The sequence below is a fragment of the Eubalaena glacialis genome, chromosome 6, assembly GCF_028564815.1.
Source record: "Eubalaena glacialis isolate mEubGla1 chromosome 6, mEubGla1.1.hap2.+ XY, whole genome shotgun sequence".
In the NCBI taxonomy this organism is placed as follows: domain Eukaryota; kingdom Metazoa; phylum Chordata; class Mammalia; order Artiodactyla; family Balaenidae; genus Eubalaena; species Eubalaena glacialis.
The window spans coordinates 145,768,535-145,791,899 of NC_083721.1; the positions used below are offsets into that span (position 1 = coordinate 145,768,535).

General features: G+C 38.8%; 1 protein-coding gene across 1 annotated transcript in view; it reads left to right on the forward strand.

Moving 5' to 3' along the window:
• KCNH8 (potassium voltage-gated channel subfamily H member 8) overlaps window positions 1–23,365 on the forward strand; it is a 398,046-nt gene that overhangs the window by 331,692 nt on the left and 42,989 nt on the right. The gene's annotated exons all lie outside the window — the stretch shown is intronic.

Here is a 23,365-nt window from a genome sequence, read left to right on the forward strand (position 1 = left end):
TTACCACTTTTGAATGTGTGCTTCTCTCCATTGATGATGACAAGCAGCAGAGGAGGTATCAATATTTATTGCAAACCTATTTGTGTAAGTACTCTGCCTGTGTAAAACATCTCATTTAGTGCTTAAAGCCTCTGTTGAAGGTGAGTGTCAACTAGGTTTTACAGGACAGAAAACAGATGCAGAATGGTTAAGTAACGTGTGTGAGGTCACACAAACTTGTAGGTGGCAGGGACAGAGTATGGGCACATGTGTCTGTCATTTTAAAATCTGTAAACTCGTAGTGATGTTGTCTCATTTATTTATTTATTTTTGGCTGCATTGGGTCTTCGTTGCTGCGCACGGGCTTTCTCTAGTTGCTGCGAGCAGGGGCAACTCTTAGCTGCGGTGCACAGGTTTCTCATTCCGGTGGCTTCTCTTGTTGTGGAGCATGGGCTCTAGGCATGCCGGCTTCAGTGGTTGCAGCACGTGGGCTCAGTAGTTGTGGCTCACGGGCTTAGTTGCTCCGTGGCATGTGGGATCTTCCCGGACCAGGGCTCGAACCCGTGTCCCCTGCATTGGCAGGCAGATTCTTAACCACTGCGCCACCAGGGAAGTCCCCTGTTGTCTCTTCTTCTTGAAGACACTCTTCTTGTCTTCTCTTTCAATAAATTGAGGTCTACGGCTATAGTTGCCTTTTGTGCTCTCCACGACAGCATAATGTGACAACTATTTTTGAAGAGTGGAGGTGAGTCAGGGCATCGAAGCCACCAAAAAGGGAAAAAGAAATGAGGGAAGAGAGAAACAGCCAACATTCCTCAGCATAGACAAATGGAAAATATGGGATCTCAACCCCTAGTTTCTTCTTATTTGGTTACTTTTAAGAATTCTTACCTTTAATCCATTTTTTATCTTCTTCTTCTCTTTGCTGAAACATTAATCATAGTGATTTTAAAACTCCAATGTCTGAATTGCCAATGAGACTATTTTCATTATCTGTTATTTCTCTTGTGTGTGTTTTTTGTTTGTTTGTTTGTTTTCTTTTTGGTTATTTGGCCCCCACCCCTTTTTTTAGCAGATACCATGATTTTGCTTCATTGTAGATGTTGTTTATGAAAAACTGTTCACATTATTTTCCTCCAAATAGGGTTATAGTTTCTTTTGGCAGGCAGATAGAGTACCAGCAAATCACTTTCATCCTGCCCACAGTTCCTCTTCAGCTTTGTTAGGCTGATCTGTTTCAGTTTTGCCCTTAATCTGGTGGTATAGCTCTCACTCCTAAGACATGATTTTTTTCAGGATCCCAGCTAAAATCCTTGTATGTTCACCAAGGCTCCTCCAATTTGGCAGACCTTGAATTCCAGCCTGCATCTCCTGAGCATCACATGGTTATGGAAATCATCTGGTTTCTTGGAGCACGACCCTGTGTAGGCTCAAATGGGGAGCTGGCTGATGCCTCAAGGGCCCCATTGATGCAGTTACCTCCTCTCTGGGGTTTACTCATCAAATCCCAGGTGTTTTGGTACACCTAAACGTCCTCGGCCAGGAAGACTGCTCCTTTCTCTTCCACCTCACACTGAAACAGCCGATTCCCTCAGGAAAACACCTATATAAACATGGTCTTCACACTGATGGGCTTCTTTTTTCCCAGGCAACACAGCCCTTCAAGTCTGACCTAAGTTGCTTGCTCTCCAGGGCTTTCAAACAGTTATTTTATGTATTTTGTCCAGATTTATAATTATTTTTTAGTTCAATATAAGTTATTTCATTGTGGCTGAAACCAAAAGTCTTGTTTCTTTACAGAGGACTCCTTCTAAGCTACATTTTAAGGGCTAATGGGAACTGGTGCTTACCTCTGGGACCCTTATCGTTTTATATTTTGTGTTTCCTCATCTTGTATCACTCAGAAGTTCTATTTACATTATATCCAAGATCCTGGGATGCTATACCTTCTAAAGGTAAATTTGGACCACCCTGACCCATAATTTCATACCCCGGGGGAGAAGTCTTGTGCTATTTCTAAGGATACTATGACTTTGGGAGGAGCTGTGGTCATGGATTCCATTACCTGTGGTCATGGATTCCTGCTCTCTGCTCAGCAACTCTGGTGTCAGACCAGTGTGGGACCCAGCCCCCTCCTTAATTCCCACACACGTGCAAACAAAAATATCCAATCACACAGGGTTTCTGGTGGGTTGAAGCCTGTGTGAAAGGTTGGTCAATGAGTTCTAGAAGGAGGAACATTTGCATGATGGAAATGCAAACAGTATAAATGTGACTTCACTCTATATCCTTATTCTTAAAACTCCTGTGGCCACCCTGCCCCATTGTTCAGCCCTTTATTCTTGCTCTCACCTCCTCTCCTCTCTTGATCCTCTCCCTTCATCCACAAATTCCCCATTGTTTCTGACACATATTAGCTTAACTCTCTCCGTTTGATTGCCTTGTGTCTTTCTAATTTTGCCTTCTGGATATCACCTTCTATCCCAAGTAGCTTATAAACTATCAGGTGACAGAGAACGTTACCAGAACATCTGGATAAAGAGGAGACTGATCATCAACCCATTTTGAAATAAAGACCAAAGAAGCATTTTAAGAAATAGTCAAAAGGTATACATGTAACCGTAAGCTGTGACTCTAGAACTCTGATAAATTATGTAACTTTAGAATAGCAGCTCACCCAATTCCCACAGGAAAACTAATTAAAATGTGTAAAATATTTTCTAAGTTTGTGAAAAGGCTAGCCAGTACTATTTTGATCTCATGCTAATTAGGAGCTTTATGCACTCAGTGTATTCTCTGTGTTTGCCCTTATTTATATCTCCTGGATGACCCCAATAACGACATAGATTAATTTAGTTATTTCTGTCTATGGAGATGCTAAGAAATTTGCTTCACAGCTTCTCATGGTAAACCCTATAAAATTGATTTTAGCACAGACCCATCTGTTGTTGGTTGTGAAATTCAGTTTGCCTTAACATAAGAATTTTGAATTTGAGATAAATAGTGATGGAAGAGTATCTAAAATATGTTTTCAAAAATTAATAGTGCTAAAACACTGAAGGTCAGATATTACTATGGTTATGTGTAGGTGTGTTCTGGGTTTGCACATCGTGGACTCTTACTTGGTGGTGAGGTTGTGAAGCAGCAAATGGCAATGGTTGTCGGAAAAAGGTGATAAATTCTCCGGTTTTACCTTAACAGGGGTTACTCAATGAAACCTATTAAATTTTTTTGGTCATTTTTTTTACTCAAGTATAGTTGATGTACAGTGTTTCAAGTATATAGCAAAGTGATTCAGTTATACATTTATATATGTATTCTTTTTCAGATTCTTTTCCATTACAGGTTATTTACAAAATATTCAGTATCGTTCCCTGTGCTCTACAGTAGGTCTTGTTTATCTATTTTGTATATAGTAGTGTGTATATGTTAATCCCAAACTCCTAATTTATCCCTCCTCCCTTTCCCCTTTGGTAACCATAGTTTGTTTTCTGTGTCTGTGAGTCTGTTTCTGTTTTGTAAATAAATTCATTTGTATCATTTTTTTAGATTCCACATACAAGTGATATCATATGGTATTTGTCTTTATCTAATTTACTTCATTTAATATGATAATCTCTAGGTTCATCCATGTTGCTGCAAATGGCATTATTTCGTTCTTTTTTATGGCTGAGTAATATTCCATTGTGTATATGTACCACATCTTCTTTAACCATTTCTCTGTTGACGGACGTTTAGGTTGCTTCCATGTCTTGGCTATTGTAAATAGTACTGCTATAAACATTGGGGTGCATGTATTTTTTTGAGTTAGAGTTTTCATCCTTTCCGAATATATGCCCAGGAGTGGGATTGCTGGACTGTATGGCAACTCTGTTTTTAAAGGAACCTCCCTACTGTTCTCCACAGTGGCTGCACCAATTTACATTCCCACCAACAGTGTAGAAGGGTTCCCTTTTCTCCATACCCTCTCCAGCATTTATTATTTGTAGGCTTTTTGATGATAGCCATTCTGACCAGTGTGAGGTGAAACCTCTTTGTAGTTTTGATTTGCATTTCTCTAATAATTAGCAATGTTTAGTATCTTTTCATGTGCCTATTGGCCATCAGTATGTCTTTGGAGTAATGTCTATTTAGGTCTTCTGCCCATTTTTTGATTGGAAACCTATTACAGTTTAAGTGTGTTGGTTACCTCATTTTTTCCCTTAGTTTTCCATTATTTTTATATAATCTGATCAGCATAAAAAATAAAGTCTCCTCCTTCACTCTCCCCACCTCTTTAGTAAAGGGAGAGATATTTCCCTAGGTTCCTGAGTGTCAGTGACCTCTGGGTGAAGGTCTTTGAAATGCCACCTCCACTACAGCACAAGAGGTTACACCAAATTTCAGAGAAGGTTCCTGAACAGAGACAAGGGAGCCTGTGAGGAGCACCCACTTTTAGCAGCTTTCCTCCAGTTTTGATGTATTTGATGGTATGTGGGTGATTTATGGTGCTGACCCATAGCTGCTCAGAACCTCAAGCTTCATCACAGTACCCCAAACCCCCCATCAACACACACTCTCTCTACACACCAAGCACCATATTTCAATAGTGTAGTTACAAAACTACGCACTCCAGTCTTGACTCTCGAGTGAAACAAGCACATTTATAGACATAATTAATGGAAAACTTTCCAGAGTGGTCATATACATCAGATAACACCTATATATTAAACATAATTAAATGTAAAAGTTTCATGCTAATGGGAGAGTCAACTTGCTCTCACCAGCCTGTGGGGTGTTTATGGGGTGGGAGGGTGGGCAGGTAGGTACTGAGACATATCTCCCTGACCATGACAAAAGAGAAGTGATGTAATAGTTCTCCCTGTCTCTACTCTTTTTCTTTAAATTGAGTTATAATTAACAAACAATATTAGATTAGATTAAGATGTACAACATAGTGATTCAATATTTTTAGATCTTATAAAATGATCACCACAATAAATCCAGTTGCCATCTAGCACCATACAAAGTTGTTACAATATTATTGACTGTATTCCCTATGTGTATGTTACATCCCTGTGACTTATTTATTTTGTAGCCAGTTTTTTTTTTCACTAGTCAGAAGTTTTTACCTCTTAATCCCCTTCACCTATTTCATTCCACCACCCCCCAACCCTCTCCCCTCTGACAATCACCAGTTTGTTTCTGTTTTATTCTGTTTTGTTTGTTCTTTTGTCTTTTAGATTCCACATATAAGTGAAATCATACGGTACGTGTTTTCCTCTGTCTGACTTATTTCACTTAGCATAATACTCTCCAGGTTCATCCATGCTGCTGCAAGTGCCAGGATTTTGTTATTTTTATGGCTGAGTAATATTCCGTTGTATAGTATACCACATCTTCTTTTATCCATTCATATATCGACGGATACCTAGATTGTTTCCATGTCTTGGTTATAGTAAATAGTGCTGCAGTGAACATGGGGGTACATACATCTTTTCAAATTAATGTTTTCATTTTCTTCAGATAACTACTCAGAATTGGAATTGTTGGATCGTATGGTATTTCTATTTTAAGTTTTTTGAGGAACTTCCACACTGTTTTCTGTGGTGGCTACATTAATTTACATTTCCACCAACAACACACGAGGGTTCCCTTTTCCCCACATCCTTGCCAGCACCTGTTATTTATCGTCTCTTTTATGATAACCATACTTAAAGGTGTGAGGTGATAGCTCATTTGCGTTTCCCTGATGATTAGTGATATTGAGCATCTTTTCATGGGCCTGTTGACCATCTGTATGTCTTCTTTGGAAAAATGTCTATTTAAGTCTTCTGCCCATTTTTGAATTGGGTTATTTGGTTTTTTGATACTGAGTTGTATGAGTTCTTTATATATTTTGGTATCAACCACTTGTTGGATATATTGTTTACAAATACCTTCTCCCATTCAGTAGGTTGCCTTTTTGTTTTGTTGGTAGTTTCCTTCCCGTGTAAAAGCTTCTTAGTATGATGTAGTCCCATTTGTTTATTTTTGCTTTTGTTTCCTCTACCTGAGGAGTCACATCCAAAAAAATTTTGCTAAGACCAATGTCAGAGAAGTTCCTGCCTATGTTTTCTTCTAGGAGTTTTATGGTTTCAGGTCTTACATTTAAACCTTTAGTCCGTTTTGAGTTTATTTTTGTATATGGTGTGAGAAAGTGGTTCAATTTCATTCCTTTGCAAGTAGCTGTCCAGTTTTCCCAACACCATTTATTAAAGAGACTTTTTCCACATTGAATAATCTTGCCTCCTTTGTCATAGATTAATTGACCATATAAGTGTGGGTTTATCTCTCAGCTCTCTCTTCTATGCCATTGAGCTTTGTGTCTGTTTTTGTGCCAGTACCATACTCTTTGATTACTAGCTCTGTAGCATAGCTTCAAGTCTAGGATCCTGATACCTTCAGCTTTGTTCTTCTTTCTCAAAATTACTTTGGTTATTTGTTGTCTTTTTTGGTTCCAAAAAAATTGGGGGATTATTTGTTCTAGTTTTGTGAAAAATGCCATTTGTATTCTGATAGGGATTGCATTGAATGTGCAGATTGCTTTATGTAGTATGAATATTTTAATGATATTGATTCTTCCAATCCATAAGCATGGTATAATTTTCCATTTGTTTGTGTCATCTTCAATTTCTTTCCTCAATGTCTTATAGTTTTCAGAATACAGGTCCTTTGCCTCCTTGGTTAAATGTATTCCTAAGTATTTTATTCTCTTCGTTGCAATTATAAATGGGATTGTTTTCTTTATTTCTCTTTCTGATAGTTTGTTATTAATGTGTAGAAACACAATAGATTTCTGGATATTAATTTTGTATCCTGCAACTTTAATTAATTCATTTATTAGTTCTAATACTTTTTTGTGGGGTTTCTATATGCAGTATCATATATCTGTAAATATATACATACATACTATCATATCATCTGTAAATAGTGACAGTTTTACTTCTTCCTCTTTAATTTGGATGACTTTTTTCTTTTTCTTGACTAATTGCTATAGCTAGGACTTCCGATACTATGTTGAATAAAAGAGAGGAGCTTGGGAATTCTTGTCTTGTTCTTTATTTTAGAGGAAAAGCTTTCAGCTTTTCACCATTGAGTATGATGTTAGCTGTAGGTTTGTCATATATGGCCTTTATGATGTTGAGGTGCATTCCCTCTATATCTACTTTTTCTAGAGTTTTTATCATAAATGCATGTAGAATTTTGTCAAATGTTGTTTTTCTTTCTGTATCTTGAAGGAGTGGCCTTGTGGGATGTGGGAGTATCCCCTGTGTAGACTGCTTGCACCCATGCTTGCCTCTTTTCTTAAACCCTTACCCACCCTAGTTCCTCAAGTCTACAGGAGAAACCTTTTCAAAATATAAATTGGAACATGTCATTCTGTTGCTTAAAGTATTTCAATGGATCCTCATGAACTGTTAATAAAATCCAGACTTCTCACCATAACTTTCAAGATTCTCTGCATTCCAACTCCTGCCTGTCGTTCAAACTTATCTGATACATCTGATATCAACTCGTGTCCAGCATTGCATTCCAACAAACTGGCCTGCTTTCCCTTCCTTACACATGCCAGGTGCCTGCCTGCCTCTCATGCCTCAGGGCCTTTGCATTGCTATTTTTTCTTTCTCCAGTGCTACTCCCCTGACCTTACCTGACTGCCTGCCCTGGAGTTTGCCTCTCCCAGTTATCCTCTGTCACATCACCTTGTTTATCTTTTTCATAGCATTTAACAAGATCTCAGTTACTTTAATATGTACGTTTTCATATTCATTGTCAGTTTCTCCTGCCAGAATGTCTATTTTATGAAGGCTTTGTCTTGTTCTACATATATCCTCAGTGCCTAAATCAGAGCATGGTGCAGAATCAACATTTAATATATATTTGATACTTGAATGAATAAATGTCAGAAAACTTACTTTGGGACCTGGAACCTATGTGAAATTTTGAGAAAATGAATTAAAAGTCCTAAAGAGAGCAGCCTATATAGCCAGTAAATGGAGTCTAAAATGAAAAGTTATGGGACTTTAGAATTATATATCTTAGAAGTAACAAAAGCAAAGAGAGTATCAATAGTAGGATTTGAAAGAACAAATTAAAAGAACAGCTAAATTGCAAAACAGCAATTTTTCACTTCCCCTAAGTTCAGGACAAGAAGTTTTCAAAAGCCATAGGAGGAATTTAAGCTGAAAAATAGGAAAAAAACCTGTTGCTATGTAGGTAATGTAATTTCTCCAAGTGGTTTGGTATAGTAGGTGTTAAGATGAAAAAAAAAAAATAAGATCCACCTTCAAATCTAAGGTAACACATATATTTTCTGTAGACATAGATTAACTATTATAACACTAATACCCCCAGAAAGTAGAGAACTTTTAAACATCAAATAATTCTGAGCAGTTATTCACCTCACTTTTATTGCCAAGGGCATGAGGCCACAAATTTTTTGGATGAAACGAGCATGTGGAAAACTCCAGGGTCTAGTAGAGCAGCTTATCTATGGTTATAAAATATTTGATCAGAATGTAATACACAGTTCTGTTGCCTTAAGTGGTAAACTTAGGTAACTAGGTATAAGGTCTGTAGTATATATGATGGTCAAGCATTTCTCATATTTCTTAATCAGCATTAGCCTCAGTGGCATCCGAATATGAATTTATATTTCTATTTGGGTAGGGACCACAAGTCTTTAATATGCAAAGGTGAATCTTTACCTCTAGTTTTATGTTTTCAGAAGGCAGCCCTATCTCAAATGCAAATGTCATTGGAAAAAGCATCTAATTCCCAGGCCCCATTTGAGTTATGTTCACTTGAACCTCTTGGCACTAGACAATTTCTTCTATAATTAAGCTGTACTGTATCCATGAGGTTTGACTCCTTGCTTCTTCCCTTAGATAAAAACAAGCCTGAATGGGTCTTTCAAGTGAAGTCTGTGATTTGCCAATATCTCTTGCTTCCTATGTGACTATATTACAATTTTTTTCAAGATTATAGTGAAAAGAGAGTGATTTCCAAAGGAGGGACTTGGTTTAAATTTAGTCCCCATTTCAGTCTCAAATAAGATTGGGCTGCCTGGAAGCAATTTTCTTGAAAATGATTTACTGAATAGTAATAATTTTAAAAATCATATCTGACAGCCCAGATACTTAACTCTTCAAGAGTAGCCTGTGTGTAGGTGTGCATCTTTTAGCAGTCTTGTGTAATAAGAGAACATAATTAATTCTGCACCTTTCTGAGATAATTGTTCTTAGAAAATTGCATATTGAAGGACTCACATGGCATTTTACCATGTCAGCTTTCCCTGCCATCCCAGGCTCAACAAGTGTTTTGCTGGTCGTGTATTTTAAAATACTCTCCCTTAGGGAGCAAACCCCCTTCCTTGAAGTATCTTGTGGTGAATGGTTTTACCTACCCTACACTTTTATGGTGCTTAAGACAGTGTCAGGTATGCTGGGGAAAGCCCAGTAAGTAATGGCCTGGAAACTTTACCTGCATCCAGTGTATATTTTATGTTCTGAAACACTCATACAGGTGTTTTCCAGTGGATTCAGAAGTTGTGGCAAGCATAGTACCTTGAAGAAAGAGATCGTGTTTCAGTGTTCTCAGAGCCTAGTATTGTGTTCATGCTTGTGGCACCGAGTAAATGAAGATTGCTGTTGAATTTCTTGCATGTGTTGACCTGTCCTACTTGCTCTGGCTGCAGCACAGTGACCCTCATTGTCCTCTTCTCTTCGTAGTGGTTGCTGTGATTACTGCTTCATTCCCTCTACTATATCAGTCTTGTCTCCACCTTTTGCCCCTTAAAGAAGATCTTAGGGAGGACTGGATTCTAAGTTTACACTCCCCTCTACCCCTGAAATTTTGTTTCTCCTGCTTGGAACCCAGCTTGAGAGAGATGAAGGCTTTATAACTTCCAAACGCTGTAAAGCAAAAGAAAGAGGTTACCCTCACCCCTTTGCAAATGACAGACTGATTCTTTTTAAAATTTTTATTTTAGGACAGAGTTAGTGTGGGGCATTAGCAAAAGGGCCAGCCTGAGAATTCTGGTAAATTTGGGGGCAATTTAGAAGGAGGACATCTACTGTAGGCAACAGAAATCCAACTCAATTGTATATCCCAGTGTAACTTACCACCCGAAATGAGAAATAGAACATGTCCATTCCCCCAGAAAGTTCCACCGTGCCTGTTCACAGTCAATCTTCCAACCCCCACTATCTGATTTCTATCGACATAGATTCGTTTTGCCAGTATTTCAGTGTCATAAAAATGGAATCATTCAATATGTACCCTTTTGAAGCTGGCTTCTTTTGCTTAACCTAATGTTTTTGAGATATATCCATGTTGTTGAGTATATCAAAAGTTCTTTTTTATTGCTAAATATTCCATTATATTGATATATGATTTTCAAATCCATTCTCCTGTTGATGGATTTTGGATTGTTTCCAGTTTGGTATTCTTATGAATAAGGTTGCTTTAAACATTCTTATCTATGAACTTTTGTGGACATATACTTTCATTTTTCTTGAGTAAATACCTAAGAAAGAAACTGCTGGATCCTAGAGAAGTAATTCATCAAGCTGTTCACTTAAGATGTGTGCATTTTATTGTACGTTAATTATATCTTCAGAAACTACTGCAAATCAAAATAGAAATGCAGTTTTAAAAACAAATTAAATTATTATTGGTTTAACTCACCTATTTAAGACACTAAATGAACAACAATTTGTATTTTTCATTTCAATAAAACTTATAAATCAGTGGCAAAAATAATAAATAAATAAAGTGATCTGAAAAGTGAAACCAGAATGAAAATCAACCTAAACTCTAAAATGCAAACAAGCCAACAGGACCACAGAAGCCAAGTGCTGTGTACTGAATGTTTGTGTCCCCCGCAAAATTCATATGTTGAAACCTAACCCTGAATGTGATGGTATTAGGAGGTGGGGGCTCTTGGGGGTGATTAAGTCATGAGGATGGAGCCCCCATGAATGGGATTTGTGCCCTTATGAAATAGACCCTGAGAGCTCCCTCACTCCTCTGCCATGTGAGGACATGGTGAGAGGACACCCATGTATAAACCAGGAAGTGGGCCCTTGCCAGATACAGAATCTGCCAGTGCCTTGATCTTGGACTTCCCATACTCCAGAACTGTGAGAAATAAATTTCTGTTGTTTTTGACTGAAAGAAAGAAAGAAAGGAAGGAAGAAATCCAACTCAAATAGAGAACTAAAAGCAGAGATTTATTATAAGGATTCCAAGTATCTTACATGATTAAATAAAATACACACACACACACACATAACACACACAGACCCACATGCACACCTGGATCTCAGGAATTCTTATAATCAGGCTCTCAAGCTTCGTTTCTTATTCTATTTTCTCTCCATTTCTTCCTTTTCTTTTTGTCTCCATTCTTATCTCATTTAGTAGACTTGCCATCTTTCTTTCCTCATCCAAATGGCAGGAAATGGTGATGGATAGCAGCTCCTCAATTCCAGGGGGCAACAGATTAAGCTTAACTCTCTTAGTTGATTTTAGATTCCTGTGGAAAGACTGAGTGGTTCAGCTTAAGTCAAGTGCCCACTCAGATTTTATCACTTTGTGTGTGTGTGTGTGTGTGTGTGTGTGTGTGTGTGTGTGTGTGTGTGGTGAGGGGAGAGGGTCAAGGATGAGGAGAGATCACACTGTGGTAGAAACCACAGTGGTTTCCATGACAACCCAGTGGGCTGAAGAGTTAGGAGACAAGATCCAGAAAAGGAGAGGGGGGTACTCAGAGGTAGTTGGACAAATGAAGCAAAGCTAGTGCTTGTGTGTGAATTGTGGGTCATCATGTCACTGTAAGTTGTACAATCATAACTCAGCAACATTTTCTTAGAAACCAAATTCCATTTAAATATATATTAAAGATAAAATCAAGAACGCACAAAGAGATTTAAACATCTCTAAATGGGCTCATGTTTCATCTCCTCTGGATTCTCTCCTGTGTAGCTTTCTGTCAATCAAATAGCATGAAGCATACCCTGCAAAGAGCTCAGCCACATTTCCATGACATCTGGGGATTTCAGCTTGTGTTTGCAAGTTGAACCGTGAACAGTTTGATTTTTAAGCTCCTTGGAGGGAGATGGGGGTTAGATGGGTTGGGAAAGTCAGAGGATGAAAAGGCCACCTGCCATCCCATCAACAAGACAAAAAATGTCTTTCATTCCCTACCTCCCTGGTTACTTCTACCCTGCAGGGAACAGCAGATATTCAGCCTGAAATAAAAGGTATCAAATCTGCATATGTACACACATGCACACCAACAGGCGGGCCTCAACTTGTGTGCATTCCTTGAGAATGAAAAACTACCTAGGCTACATCCACCAGGAATTCTCAACCCAGCCCCACTTGGAGGGACCCAGGTTTCCATTCCACACTGTGTTCTCCATGGCTGTTTAAGTCTTAGGGGTCCAGAGCTCACCCTCTTCAAGGTCTGTAGGTTGGGATAACAGAGCCCTGCCCTCCTGACAAAGGCTCTGTGAAATAAAGATGATGTTGATGCTGCTGATGCTATCATGGCTCCTAGGAACCAAAGTGTATGCCAAGCACTTTACAGACATTAACATTTTTATTCCCACAACAATCATGGAGGTAGGTTGTTAAATTCATGTACTAGACAAGAAGACTAGTTAAGGATAGGATAGGTAAAAACCTGATCCAGCATCCCCCAGCAAGTAAGCAAGGGAAATCAGGAACTACAATTTCAGTCCCAAACCACCTGACTCCAAAACCCAGCTGAAACTTAGTGTAAGTTTATCCATCAAAACGAAGTTAGAAATTCTCGCTCTGTCCCTCAATCCTCTGAGCACTAAGTGCCAGCTGTATTGTAGGCTAACGGAGCTTTCACAGGAAATATGTTTCCATGGGAAAATGAGCTTCACATGCCAAATGTATAAGCAAAAAATGAACCACAGAACTTTTTGATAATTCATCAGGCAGTAACACTTTGATTTGTGCCCTTTTTTCTGTAGGTTATACTTTAATGAGAAACTTTTTGAAAAATGAATCATAAGAATTCAACCAAGTTGTAAGTGGAGAACTCAGTTGTATACCTATAACTTCCTTGAGAGCAGTAACTACATTTTATTCATCTTTGTAATCCTTTTCCTCGCGAAATTGCTGGCACGAAGTACGTGCTTGATTAATACTTATTGGAATTTAATTCATTCCTTCGTATATATACACGTTTCCATATCCACGAAGTAATAGAATGTTAGAACTGGAAGGGACCTAGTGTACCATCTGTTAAAACTCAGTTTTTCTTTTGATGACAAGTGGCTTAAAGAGAGGGGGAAAAAGAAATTTACTCACATAACTAAAATTCCCATCTTATAGACCTAAATGAGTTAGAATATTCCCTCTGCACAAAAAGGACGTTCACTTTTGGATAAAATCTCCCATCAACCGAATGAAAACATGTGTTTCAAATAAGATTCCATCAAAAGATCAAAATATATCTCATCAGGTTTTAATTTCTCTTGTCAACTGAATATTTAGCAGCACATCTACTGACAGGGAAAAGATACTAATGTTTACTAAGTATGTATTATAAGCAAGGCAATTTGTTTACAATACCTCATTTTATTTAATTTGCCATCTTTGCATCACCCCTGAGAGTTTGGATTTTCATTTCTGCTTTGGAGATGAAGGAACTGGGCGTCCAAGTAGCACACTGCCTGAGATTACAAAATCAATGAAAGAATCAAACAGTATAAAATCAAGTTAAACTCTGGTATTCTGAATGCCGGCCTAGGACATTTATCCACTAAAGCACTGCACCACAAATCAGAACATAATTCTCCTAAAAGGGGATGTTCTCCTTCAGGCATTTTGACTTACAGCAGAAGCTATACTGAATTTCCGGAAAAGCATTCACTTTAATCTTCTTAACCCTAATGCTATTACTTGTCATGTCTCATCAAAAACCCATTGTGCCTCAGTATTTTAAGAAAGATTTCTCGTTAACAAGAAGACAAGTAAGACGGCAGAATGACTATAGTCCGGCCATTCAACTTCTGCTCTCCCCTAATGTTTGTGCTTTTATTTGCTCATAAATCCATCCATTTATTAAATAACCCTGCGGTCATGGACTAGCTCTGGGAGAATTTCTTCCCACTCAAGTATGCTTTTCAGTCTGCTATGCCTATCATTCTGCTTTATTCTTCCCTTGCTCCATGTTCAAGGGTAAACTTGTAAAATCTCTACTCCATCATCATTTCAAGTGTACAAAATAATATTTCAATTTCTTTCCAGACTCAGCTTCATCCTTGAAAGAAGTTGGAAGCCTTCTTATTAGTTGAATTTTTAAAAATCTTTGGTGTGTGAATATATCACATTTGCCAGCAAATAACACATACTCAGCACTTCCTGAAAGTACACACATACTTGCACACATTCATATAGTTATGCAGAGGGATTGAGAGTATAAGTGAAAGAAGCAATATTTTAAATTCAGAGTTTTGTTCACAATTCTCAATCAGTCTACAAATACTTTTCCTGTGGATAGGTTAGGACTTTTTAAAAACGTAACTTTACTCTGGGTTTTTTGTTGTTGTTGTTCAAGAATTTGATCTCCTGGAACTTGTTAGAATAACCTTGAATATTTTACTGCAGTAAATATTTCACTGTTTGGGCTATGCCAGTCTGATCATGTTTCACAGCCCATCCTTGGGGCTGTGTGACATTTCTTCACGCTAATCCCATGAATGCATCCCTGTAATCCCAAACCCAGATTCAACTGTTACAGTATGGAGTCAGTGGGTGGTTTGATTAAAGCTGCTGTAAATGAGCTAAGTTAGTGGAAATTAACTTAAAATTAAAAGCAAATTACAAAATCCCATGGTAAACATCTTTACAGTGCTTTTCCTGTGAAGTTCCCCAGCAGGATGGAGACCGCAGAGAGGAAGGCATATGGCGGACACAGTCTGCTTACACATCAGGCAGAGCTGGAGGCCTCCGGTTTCATCAGATTCAAGGCATCCATAAACTCACCGTTTAAACCCAGCAATCTGCAATGCCAGAAGAGTGGCAGCTTTGACTAGAGTTAACAGTAGCCAAATAGTTAGAAATATGAAGTAAACAAGATGCCAAGTTAGGGGGAAAATGGAAGTGCCTTGAAATGATGAACTGGAAAGCTAGCGTGCAGTAATAATGACAACTCGATGGGGGTGGAGGGACACAGGGAGACGCATTTCTGTCAAATGAATTGAGACTTAAAAGATTTGGTTTCCATGTCACTGAGGAAAATGATTCAGGAAAATTCTGAGATGAACATCTGCAAGTTGCTAGGCTTTTGTGATGTGGTAATCCCACTTGTATTTTCCACCATGAAGATTAAGCAGAGCACATGGTGACCGATCTGTGTCACTGCATTTTGCCAGCATTCATAAATAGTCCCAAGTCTGATTAGTGCTAACGAAGTGTATTTATATTCTAGGTTATAAAGTTTACATTTTTCCTTTGAGGCTATTAGTCACCCTTTTTTCTTGATGGTACAGAGTGTTAGCATCATATATGGGAAAATACCCGAAACACCAAAACAGGCTTCTGTCAAAAAGAGTGGTGAATGGTAGGTATTAGAGTCAGTACACATACAAGTTGAGTGGCTTGGAGTAAAGTTGCTTTCCTTCAGTGCTTTCCTCCAGTTCCTCATCTCTGGCCTGGGTGATCTCGAAGAAACTGTATCAGTTGGGTCAGGCTAAATGCTGTAACAAACAGCCCCAAGTCTCAGTGATCTGATACAGTACATAGAATAAGACCTACGGGGCATGTCTCATTCACATCACAATGTACAGGTGGTGGGCAGATGGTGGCTTTTCCCAGGGCAGCTCAGGGATCCAGGCTTCCTCTATTTGGTGCCTCCATTATCCTTGAGATCTCAGCATCCTCTGGAACTCAGAGTCCTCCACTGGAGACTTTGTACCTCAACAGCCAACCAGCTGAGAGAGAGAGGATGCAGAGGCTTTGTTTGCACCACTCAGGGGCCAGACCTAGATCTCTGCTCACATGCCACTGGCACAGCCAGTCATATGGGTCTACGTAAGTGCAAGCAGTCTGGGAAACCTCATCAAACTGTGCGTCTAAGAGGACGCAACTGGTGAACAACCAACCCGTCCGAGCCACAGGCCCTTCTAGCGTTATTTTTCCATTTTTTAATTCCAGTTTAAGAAAGATTTCAAACACTGAGAAAGGTATGTAACAAAACTAAATTGTGCTTTTGCTCTGTGTATGTTTTATTTTACTACAGTGTTTTTATTTTGCCTTTAAGTTAGAATTTGTTCTTCAGAAAAGACAGAATTGGCACACGTGACATCACTTAGTATTTTGAGGAAAATGTGAGGCATGGAAAATGAAGGCAGCTTGCTGGATATATGAGTGTGCCATCATTTTAAGGAAGCCTGGCATGTAAGAATATGAATCTACCAAATTCATCAATAAATTAGAGGGTATTCATAACTGTCGACTGAAAAAAAAATGCACAACGTGAGAGTTGTGAGTTAAGTTTTATTTGGGACAAAATGAGGACTATAGCCGGGAGACACCATTTCAGATAGCTCTGAGAAACTGCTCCATTGAGGTAGGGGGGAAGGTCAGTATAGATGTGATTTTGGTGAAGGGGGAGTACATGCAATCAAGCACATATTTTTTGCAGAATGTTTCTGTTAGTCTCGTGAAGGTTACTGCTACTCACGAGGAGTGGACATCACCATGAAGGATTTTAGTGCTTTTCTAGATATGAGGAGATGCAAGAATTGGGCTCATAAAATTGTCTTCTGAAAATATCTAACTATCTGGAAGACCTGCTCTGCCAGTTTTTCCCAGAGCACCGAGTGCCTTCTTCCTGATCTCCACCCTGGTCTCCTTTCAGGGGGTGTTGAAGGTCAGCAGCTGCCGTGGCTCATGATTTGATCCTTGTAGAGGTAGATGGCAAGTGCCAATTTATAGGTGACATACCTTAAAATATTTCTTCGGTTCTTCTAAATGTTACCACAAGGTCACTTTAATGGGACCTCCCCAAGTAAAAGTCAATGTTCGTTTAGAAATTCTGAGTGAATTAACAGAAAGGGAAGAGTGAGAGGAGGAACAGAGTCTCAACGACAATAATTTAGGGCCAGTGCCAAGTAGAAGTTACACCTCCTGAGGATCTAATGGAAATTTATGGGGAAAATAGGACTTCCTCTGTGAGACTCCAAATGACCTTATTTTGGAAGCATCTTTATTCCCTAAAGGTGGTGTGCCTTCACAGTCCAACTAGGGCCAGAATTGTTCCTTCAAAGAACCAACATGTCCAATTTCTTGCAACCCCCAAAGAAACAACCTGACAAGCACAGTTTGACGTGGGAGATGGGAAAACTGAAAGGGCAGAATTGGCTTGCACAAATTTGTGTAAATAGCTATGAAAGCCTCATCCTTCCCATAGACTCACTTATGCATATTCTGCAATCATAGAAATAATTGTCTTAAAACTTGGGGGAGGGAATTCCCTGGTGGTCCAGTGGTTAGGACTCGGCGCTTTCACTCCTGTGGGCCTGGGTTCAACCCCTGGTCGGGGAACGAAGATCCTGCAAGCCACACGGCCAGAAAAAAAAAAAAAGAAAAAGAAAAATTTGGGGGGAAAAGTTTGTTCTGAAGAGTATTCTATGTATACGTTTCCTGTGTGTAACAAAAAGAATGATGTGTTTGTACGAATCTATAAGTAACAGTTAGATAGTTCTGTGAATTCAGAAAGACCCCACTATAAGAAGTTCTGCCCATTCTAAATGGATCTGCCTTACTCACTGTTCACATTTTTATGAAGAGGAGTTCCTCAATGGATATCACTGTGACTTTCCCCCAAATTGGAAATGGCCACTTTGTGACTAGGTTGCCATGTGATATAACTCTAAAAGCTGGTCCACATAATATAATTTCAAGAAAGAGCTCCTTGCCTCCCCTTTCCCCATGAACCTCTCCCCTAAATTCCTCACTGTTTATTTTTTTATAGAACTTTTTAAAATATTTATTTATTTATTTAGCTGCACCGGGTCTTAGTTGTGGCACGTGGGATCTTTGTTGCCACGTGCAGGATCTTGGTTGCGGCATGCATGTGGGATCTAGTTCCCTGAACAGGGATAGAACCCAGGCCCCCTGCCTTGGGAGCGCAGAGTCTTAACTGCTGGGCCACCAGGGAAGTCCCCTCACTGTTTATTTTTAATGCTTGAGGAAAAGTCTATCCTCCGATGAAAGCTCAGTCTCAAAATATAAATTTGCATAAGAAAAGAAATAGAAAATACCCACTACTGTATAACTAGAGAGTGATTTCCCCCACAGGAAGCATGATCTGGGTGAGAATGTTATTAGAAAAGAGACCCAGAGAAAGGAACGACATATTTTAAAAATATGATCAGGCATTTTTTTATCAATGGCAATTTTTGATCTGGGAACTTCCTAGAGCACCACTGGGGGATCAAAATGCCAAGCCAGACACATTTCTTCCTAAATTTCAGTGGCTTGGAAGTTCATTGTGAATTCTCACGAAGACTTGTTTTTAGTCTATATGAATTAGTCAATATACCTTCCTTATTTTGCTCCACACATCACCTTTGTACAACAAAACCCTAACTTTATTTTTTAAATTAATTTTTATTGGAGTATAGTTGATTTACAATGTTGTGTTAGTTTCTGCTGCACAGCAAAGTGAATCAGTTATACATATACATATATCCACTCTTTTTTAGATTCTTTTCCCATATAGGTCATTACAGGGTATTGAGTAGAGTTCCCTGTGATATACAGTAGGGCCTTATTAGTTATATGTTTTATATATAGTAGTGTGTATGTGTCAATCCCAATCTCCCAATTTATCCCTCCACCACCTTTCCCCTTTGGTAACCATAAGTTTGTTTTCTACACCTATGACTCTTATTTCTGTTTTGTAAATAAATTCATTTGTACCATTTTTTGTAGATTCCACATATAAGCGATATCATATGATGTTTGTCTTTCTCTGTCTAACTTGCTTCACTCAGTGTAACAATCTCTAGGTCCATCCATGTCACTGCAAATGGCATTAGTTTGTTCTTTTTTATGGCTGAGTAATATTCCATTGTATATATGTACCACATCTTCTTTATCCATGCATCCGTCAGTGGAAATTTAGGTTGCTTCCATGTCCTGGCTATTGTAAATAGTGTTGCAATGAACACTGGGGTGCATGTATTTTTTCAAATCATTATTTTCTCTGGATATATGCCCAGGAGTGGGATTGCTGGATCATATGATAGCTCTAATTTTAGTTTTCTAAGGAACATCCAAACTGTTCTCCATAGTGGCTGCACCAATTTACATTCCCACCAACAGTGCAGGAGGAAAACCCTAACTTTAGAATCTTGGCCTCATGTCTACTAACTGTGAGACTTTCTTCCTCACCTAGAAATTGTTGAGTGTTTGCTAAAGGTGTGAATGCTGTGATGAACAATATTCATCTTGCTTAAGTTTCAAAGATTTCTTTCATTAAAAAATGAATGCCAAAAAAATGTATGCATTTGGTCATGTAGAAGCTGCCTATGGCCTCACTATCGTGATCCTCTATAGACCTCTTCTTATTTTCTGAAGTTGGGTGAGCTTGCCCAAGGCACTATGGTTCAAGTACACAAAGTAGCTCATTTCAGTTTGCTGGTTCAAACACTGTCTTCTACAGACAGGGCTGTTCAACTTTTCTGTTACAGTATATAATTAACAATGATCTTCCTAGGCAGCAAATCAGGCATTTCGCATTAAGTTTAGAAGTGCCATCGGGAATTGTGATGCAAAAACTTCTCACTCCAAATTGAGCATCTTTGTTCACCGACCTGGTTTGGAACCAGAGTACTCAGCGTGTATCCTGAAAATCTTATGAAACCAGCTATTGTGTTTCCTTACAATTACATAGTAGCAGGTTTTACAGGCTAACCAGGAGTCATTGTACCCTAATCAGAAGCTGGTCATTGGGGAGCCTCCACATAATGAGTTTAAACTGTGTAAATTCTTCTAGCACTGATTACCCTGCTGAACTCTCAAATCACTGATTTGGTGCATAGCTCCTTAAGCCTGAAATCTTTAAAAGTGTGTGTCATTGCTGAGAGATTTCTAGTTAGTTTTCTTCACACAAGAGTGTGTATTTCCTTCCTTTTTCTTTCTAGGATTATATGAACTACATACTCGTAAATAACTCTCTCCCTCAAAATCATCCCATGTTTCCAAGTTTTTACATAAATATTAAGGGACTCCTTTGGGTTTTCTTTTAATTCCAAAGTCTTGTAATTCATACCTTTGAATTCAAAGAAAGGAAGTTAAAATTGTGTTTAGAAGGGCTGTCATCCCATGCCGCAAAAACATACATACTTTTCTTTGCACAGTACTGGGTGGAATACTTTATAAAAAGTAATAGCTTGACATTCTCTTCGTTTCTCTCTCAACCCAATTATCTGCTTCACTTAAGTAAAATGATGCATTTTCAAATTTTCCACAGGTATGAATATAGTCAATAAGACATTGACAATATATACAATTTGGGGGAAACTGTGTTTAAGAAGTTTAATGGCCTCCTTATTAAGAAGTCCTATACATGTGTGTATATAATATATATATATATGTTAGTTTTTAAGTTGGACAAACCCATCTGTGTGAATGTTTAGCTCTGCATCACCTAGCTAATAATGCCCTATTCCTCACCAGCTCAATTCAAAGAAAACTTTTCTTCATAACCAATGTATCAATAATAATACAATTACCACTTACTAACAGGAATTATCTTTATGCCAGACACTGGACCAAATACTTTCCAAATGCAACAATGTGAGGACTTTTTTCACCATAAATTCTAGGTGAGAATTCCTTGTGGATCATTAAGTTGAAGTGATAAGAGATGTACACTTCCCAGCAGGTTCCAAATGCCTTCTTTCCCTGGAGAAACAAGAGAGGCCTGGAAAGCATGGCACCACCTAGCGGCCACCTCTGGCAGGAATGCTGGACACGATGGCCAGAGGGAAGCAGAAGAGAACAGAAGGGACCCAGGGGGAGAGTTTCAGTGAGAGAATTTGGAGAGGCACCATTGTTATCACTAATGGAATAGAAAAGGAGGGGTCATTTTACAAAAGTCTTCCTGTGGTTTATCACCGTATTGCCTCTAAGGTTCTTGAAAGATATGGACCAAAAGAGTAGAATTATTTTTTAATTACTTTTGGTTTCTGTACTACATTGCTCTTAATGTGACACTACATCAGATGTGGCCAGTCTGGTCTCCAAGATTGGTTCAGTTTACAGGTATGTATTTCATTTAATCCTTACAAGTTTAGTTATTATCATCATTTTTGAGAGAGAGAGACATAAAATTCGTTTGTGTTAAGCCATTGAAATTTAGCGCATTATTTGTTACCTAAGCATTACTTATTCTATTACAATTAATATGCTTCCCAAGGTTACATAGCTCATAAGTGACAAGACTAGGGCAATTCCAGCTCTTAACCCCCCTGCTATACTACCTCCTAAATGGGTCCCATTCCCCACACACAGATCTTTCATCATAATATACATCAGTGAAGAGTTTTTGTGCTGCCTCCTACACTGTAGGAGCTGATTCTCTAGCTCCGGACATCAGTAAGCACTAAATTCAAGACTCACTTACTTGACTTATATTTCCCACACCAGAAGCAATAGCAATTACCCAGGGGAAGAGAATTCTCCTCCAAGTCTTAATAGTTTGTCTTGACCTCAAGGCTCCGGGTGAAATTGGGAAATGTCAAAATCATTAGTCTTTTTATTAAAATCTCATTTCTGTTTCTAAATTACAGAACAAGCAGAGAAAACATAATAGAAACTGTATTACCCACTTAGGGATTCAGACCAACCTCAAAAATCTCTTCTTTAGATTAGATGGTGGTGACCTCTCAGACGTGTTAAGTTGAAGATGAATACTCCCTATTCAAAGCCTATCCTTTTTCCAGAGGTTTCTAATTCCTCCCATCTGCCACCTGCCATGGGTGTCATTCACTACTTGTTGGCACCTCCACTTGAGTCTGCAAGAGAAAGAAGCAGATGAGGAAATGAGATCTGTTGATTTGACAATTATTTATGATTTTGTAAGAGTGGACGTTTTAACTATGGGAATTATGGGGTTATTTGCAAGTATGCTTCATTCATATTCTCCTTATCCCAAACAACCATCAATGCTGGTAATATTGCTGTCCCGTGAACAAGATAAAGTCCGTGATAATCCCTGTTTCTGAACGGGGACGCGCGCTCCTTCAATCTGCTCTGTGATTTAATCAATGTGGCATTAACAAGGCAAAGAATGTCATGAATCAGTTGGAGAGAAGAGCCTTGTAATTCGCATCTCATTTCCCGATTGAGCAATCAGCTTTAGATAACATTCTCACCAGGGCACTTTCGTGTCTTATGAGATTCCATAGTTGAGAAGTCATTTGCAGACCACACAGGGGCTTATAAATCCTACCTGTGGGCCAAGTAGACAATGGAAATAGATTTCCTACCTTCCTTGGGCCACTGGCCCCCTGGGTTACTGTTAGGAGTCCTGGGTCTTTGTGGTGGGTTCCACTCACCTTTGCTTCCTTCCTTCCTCACAGTGGTCAATTTCTTAGTGGTTCGGCCTCTTGAAAAGAGCTTGAGAGTAAGGAGAAGTTATTGGTAATGCCTCATCACTGCTGAGAAACCACTCACGTTCCTTCTAGAGGTGGCCTTTTAGCCTCCCATGAAAGGCGGGGCCTCACACCCCACCATCTCTCAGAACGCAGAGGGATTTTGATGGGTGGAGGGAATAGATAAAAGAAATCAAAGAGCTCCCTTCCCAACTAAAAGAATTCATAAAAATTCTAGTATCAGGGAAGAGTAAGCTGAGACGAAGTGAGAGAGTGGCATGGACATATATACACTACAAAATGTAAAATAGATATCTAGTGGGAAGCAGCTGCATAGCACAGGGAGATCAGCTCGGTGCTTTGTGACCACCTAGAGGGGTGGGATAGGGAAGGTGGGAGGGAGATGCAAGAGGGAGGGTATATGGGGATATATGTATATGTATAGCTGATTCACTTTGTTATACAGCAGAAACTAACACACCATTGTAAAGCAATTATACTCCAATAAAGATGTTAAAGAAAAATTCTAATATCAGGAAAATTTACTATCAGGAAATTTAAGAACTTAAGGGGAAAAATGAGTTGAATGGCCAAGATCAGGTATGAGCCTATGAAAGCTCTTATAAAAGGGTCTTCATTCAATAAAAGAGACAATATTAAAGAATGCAATGGCACGTGTCACATCTAAAATGACTATTAATTTTAGTATATTTGAT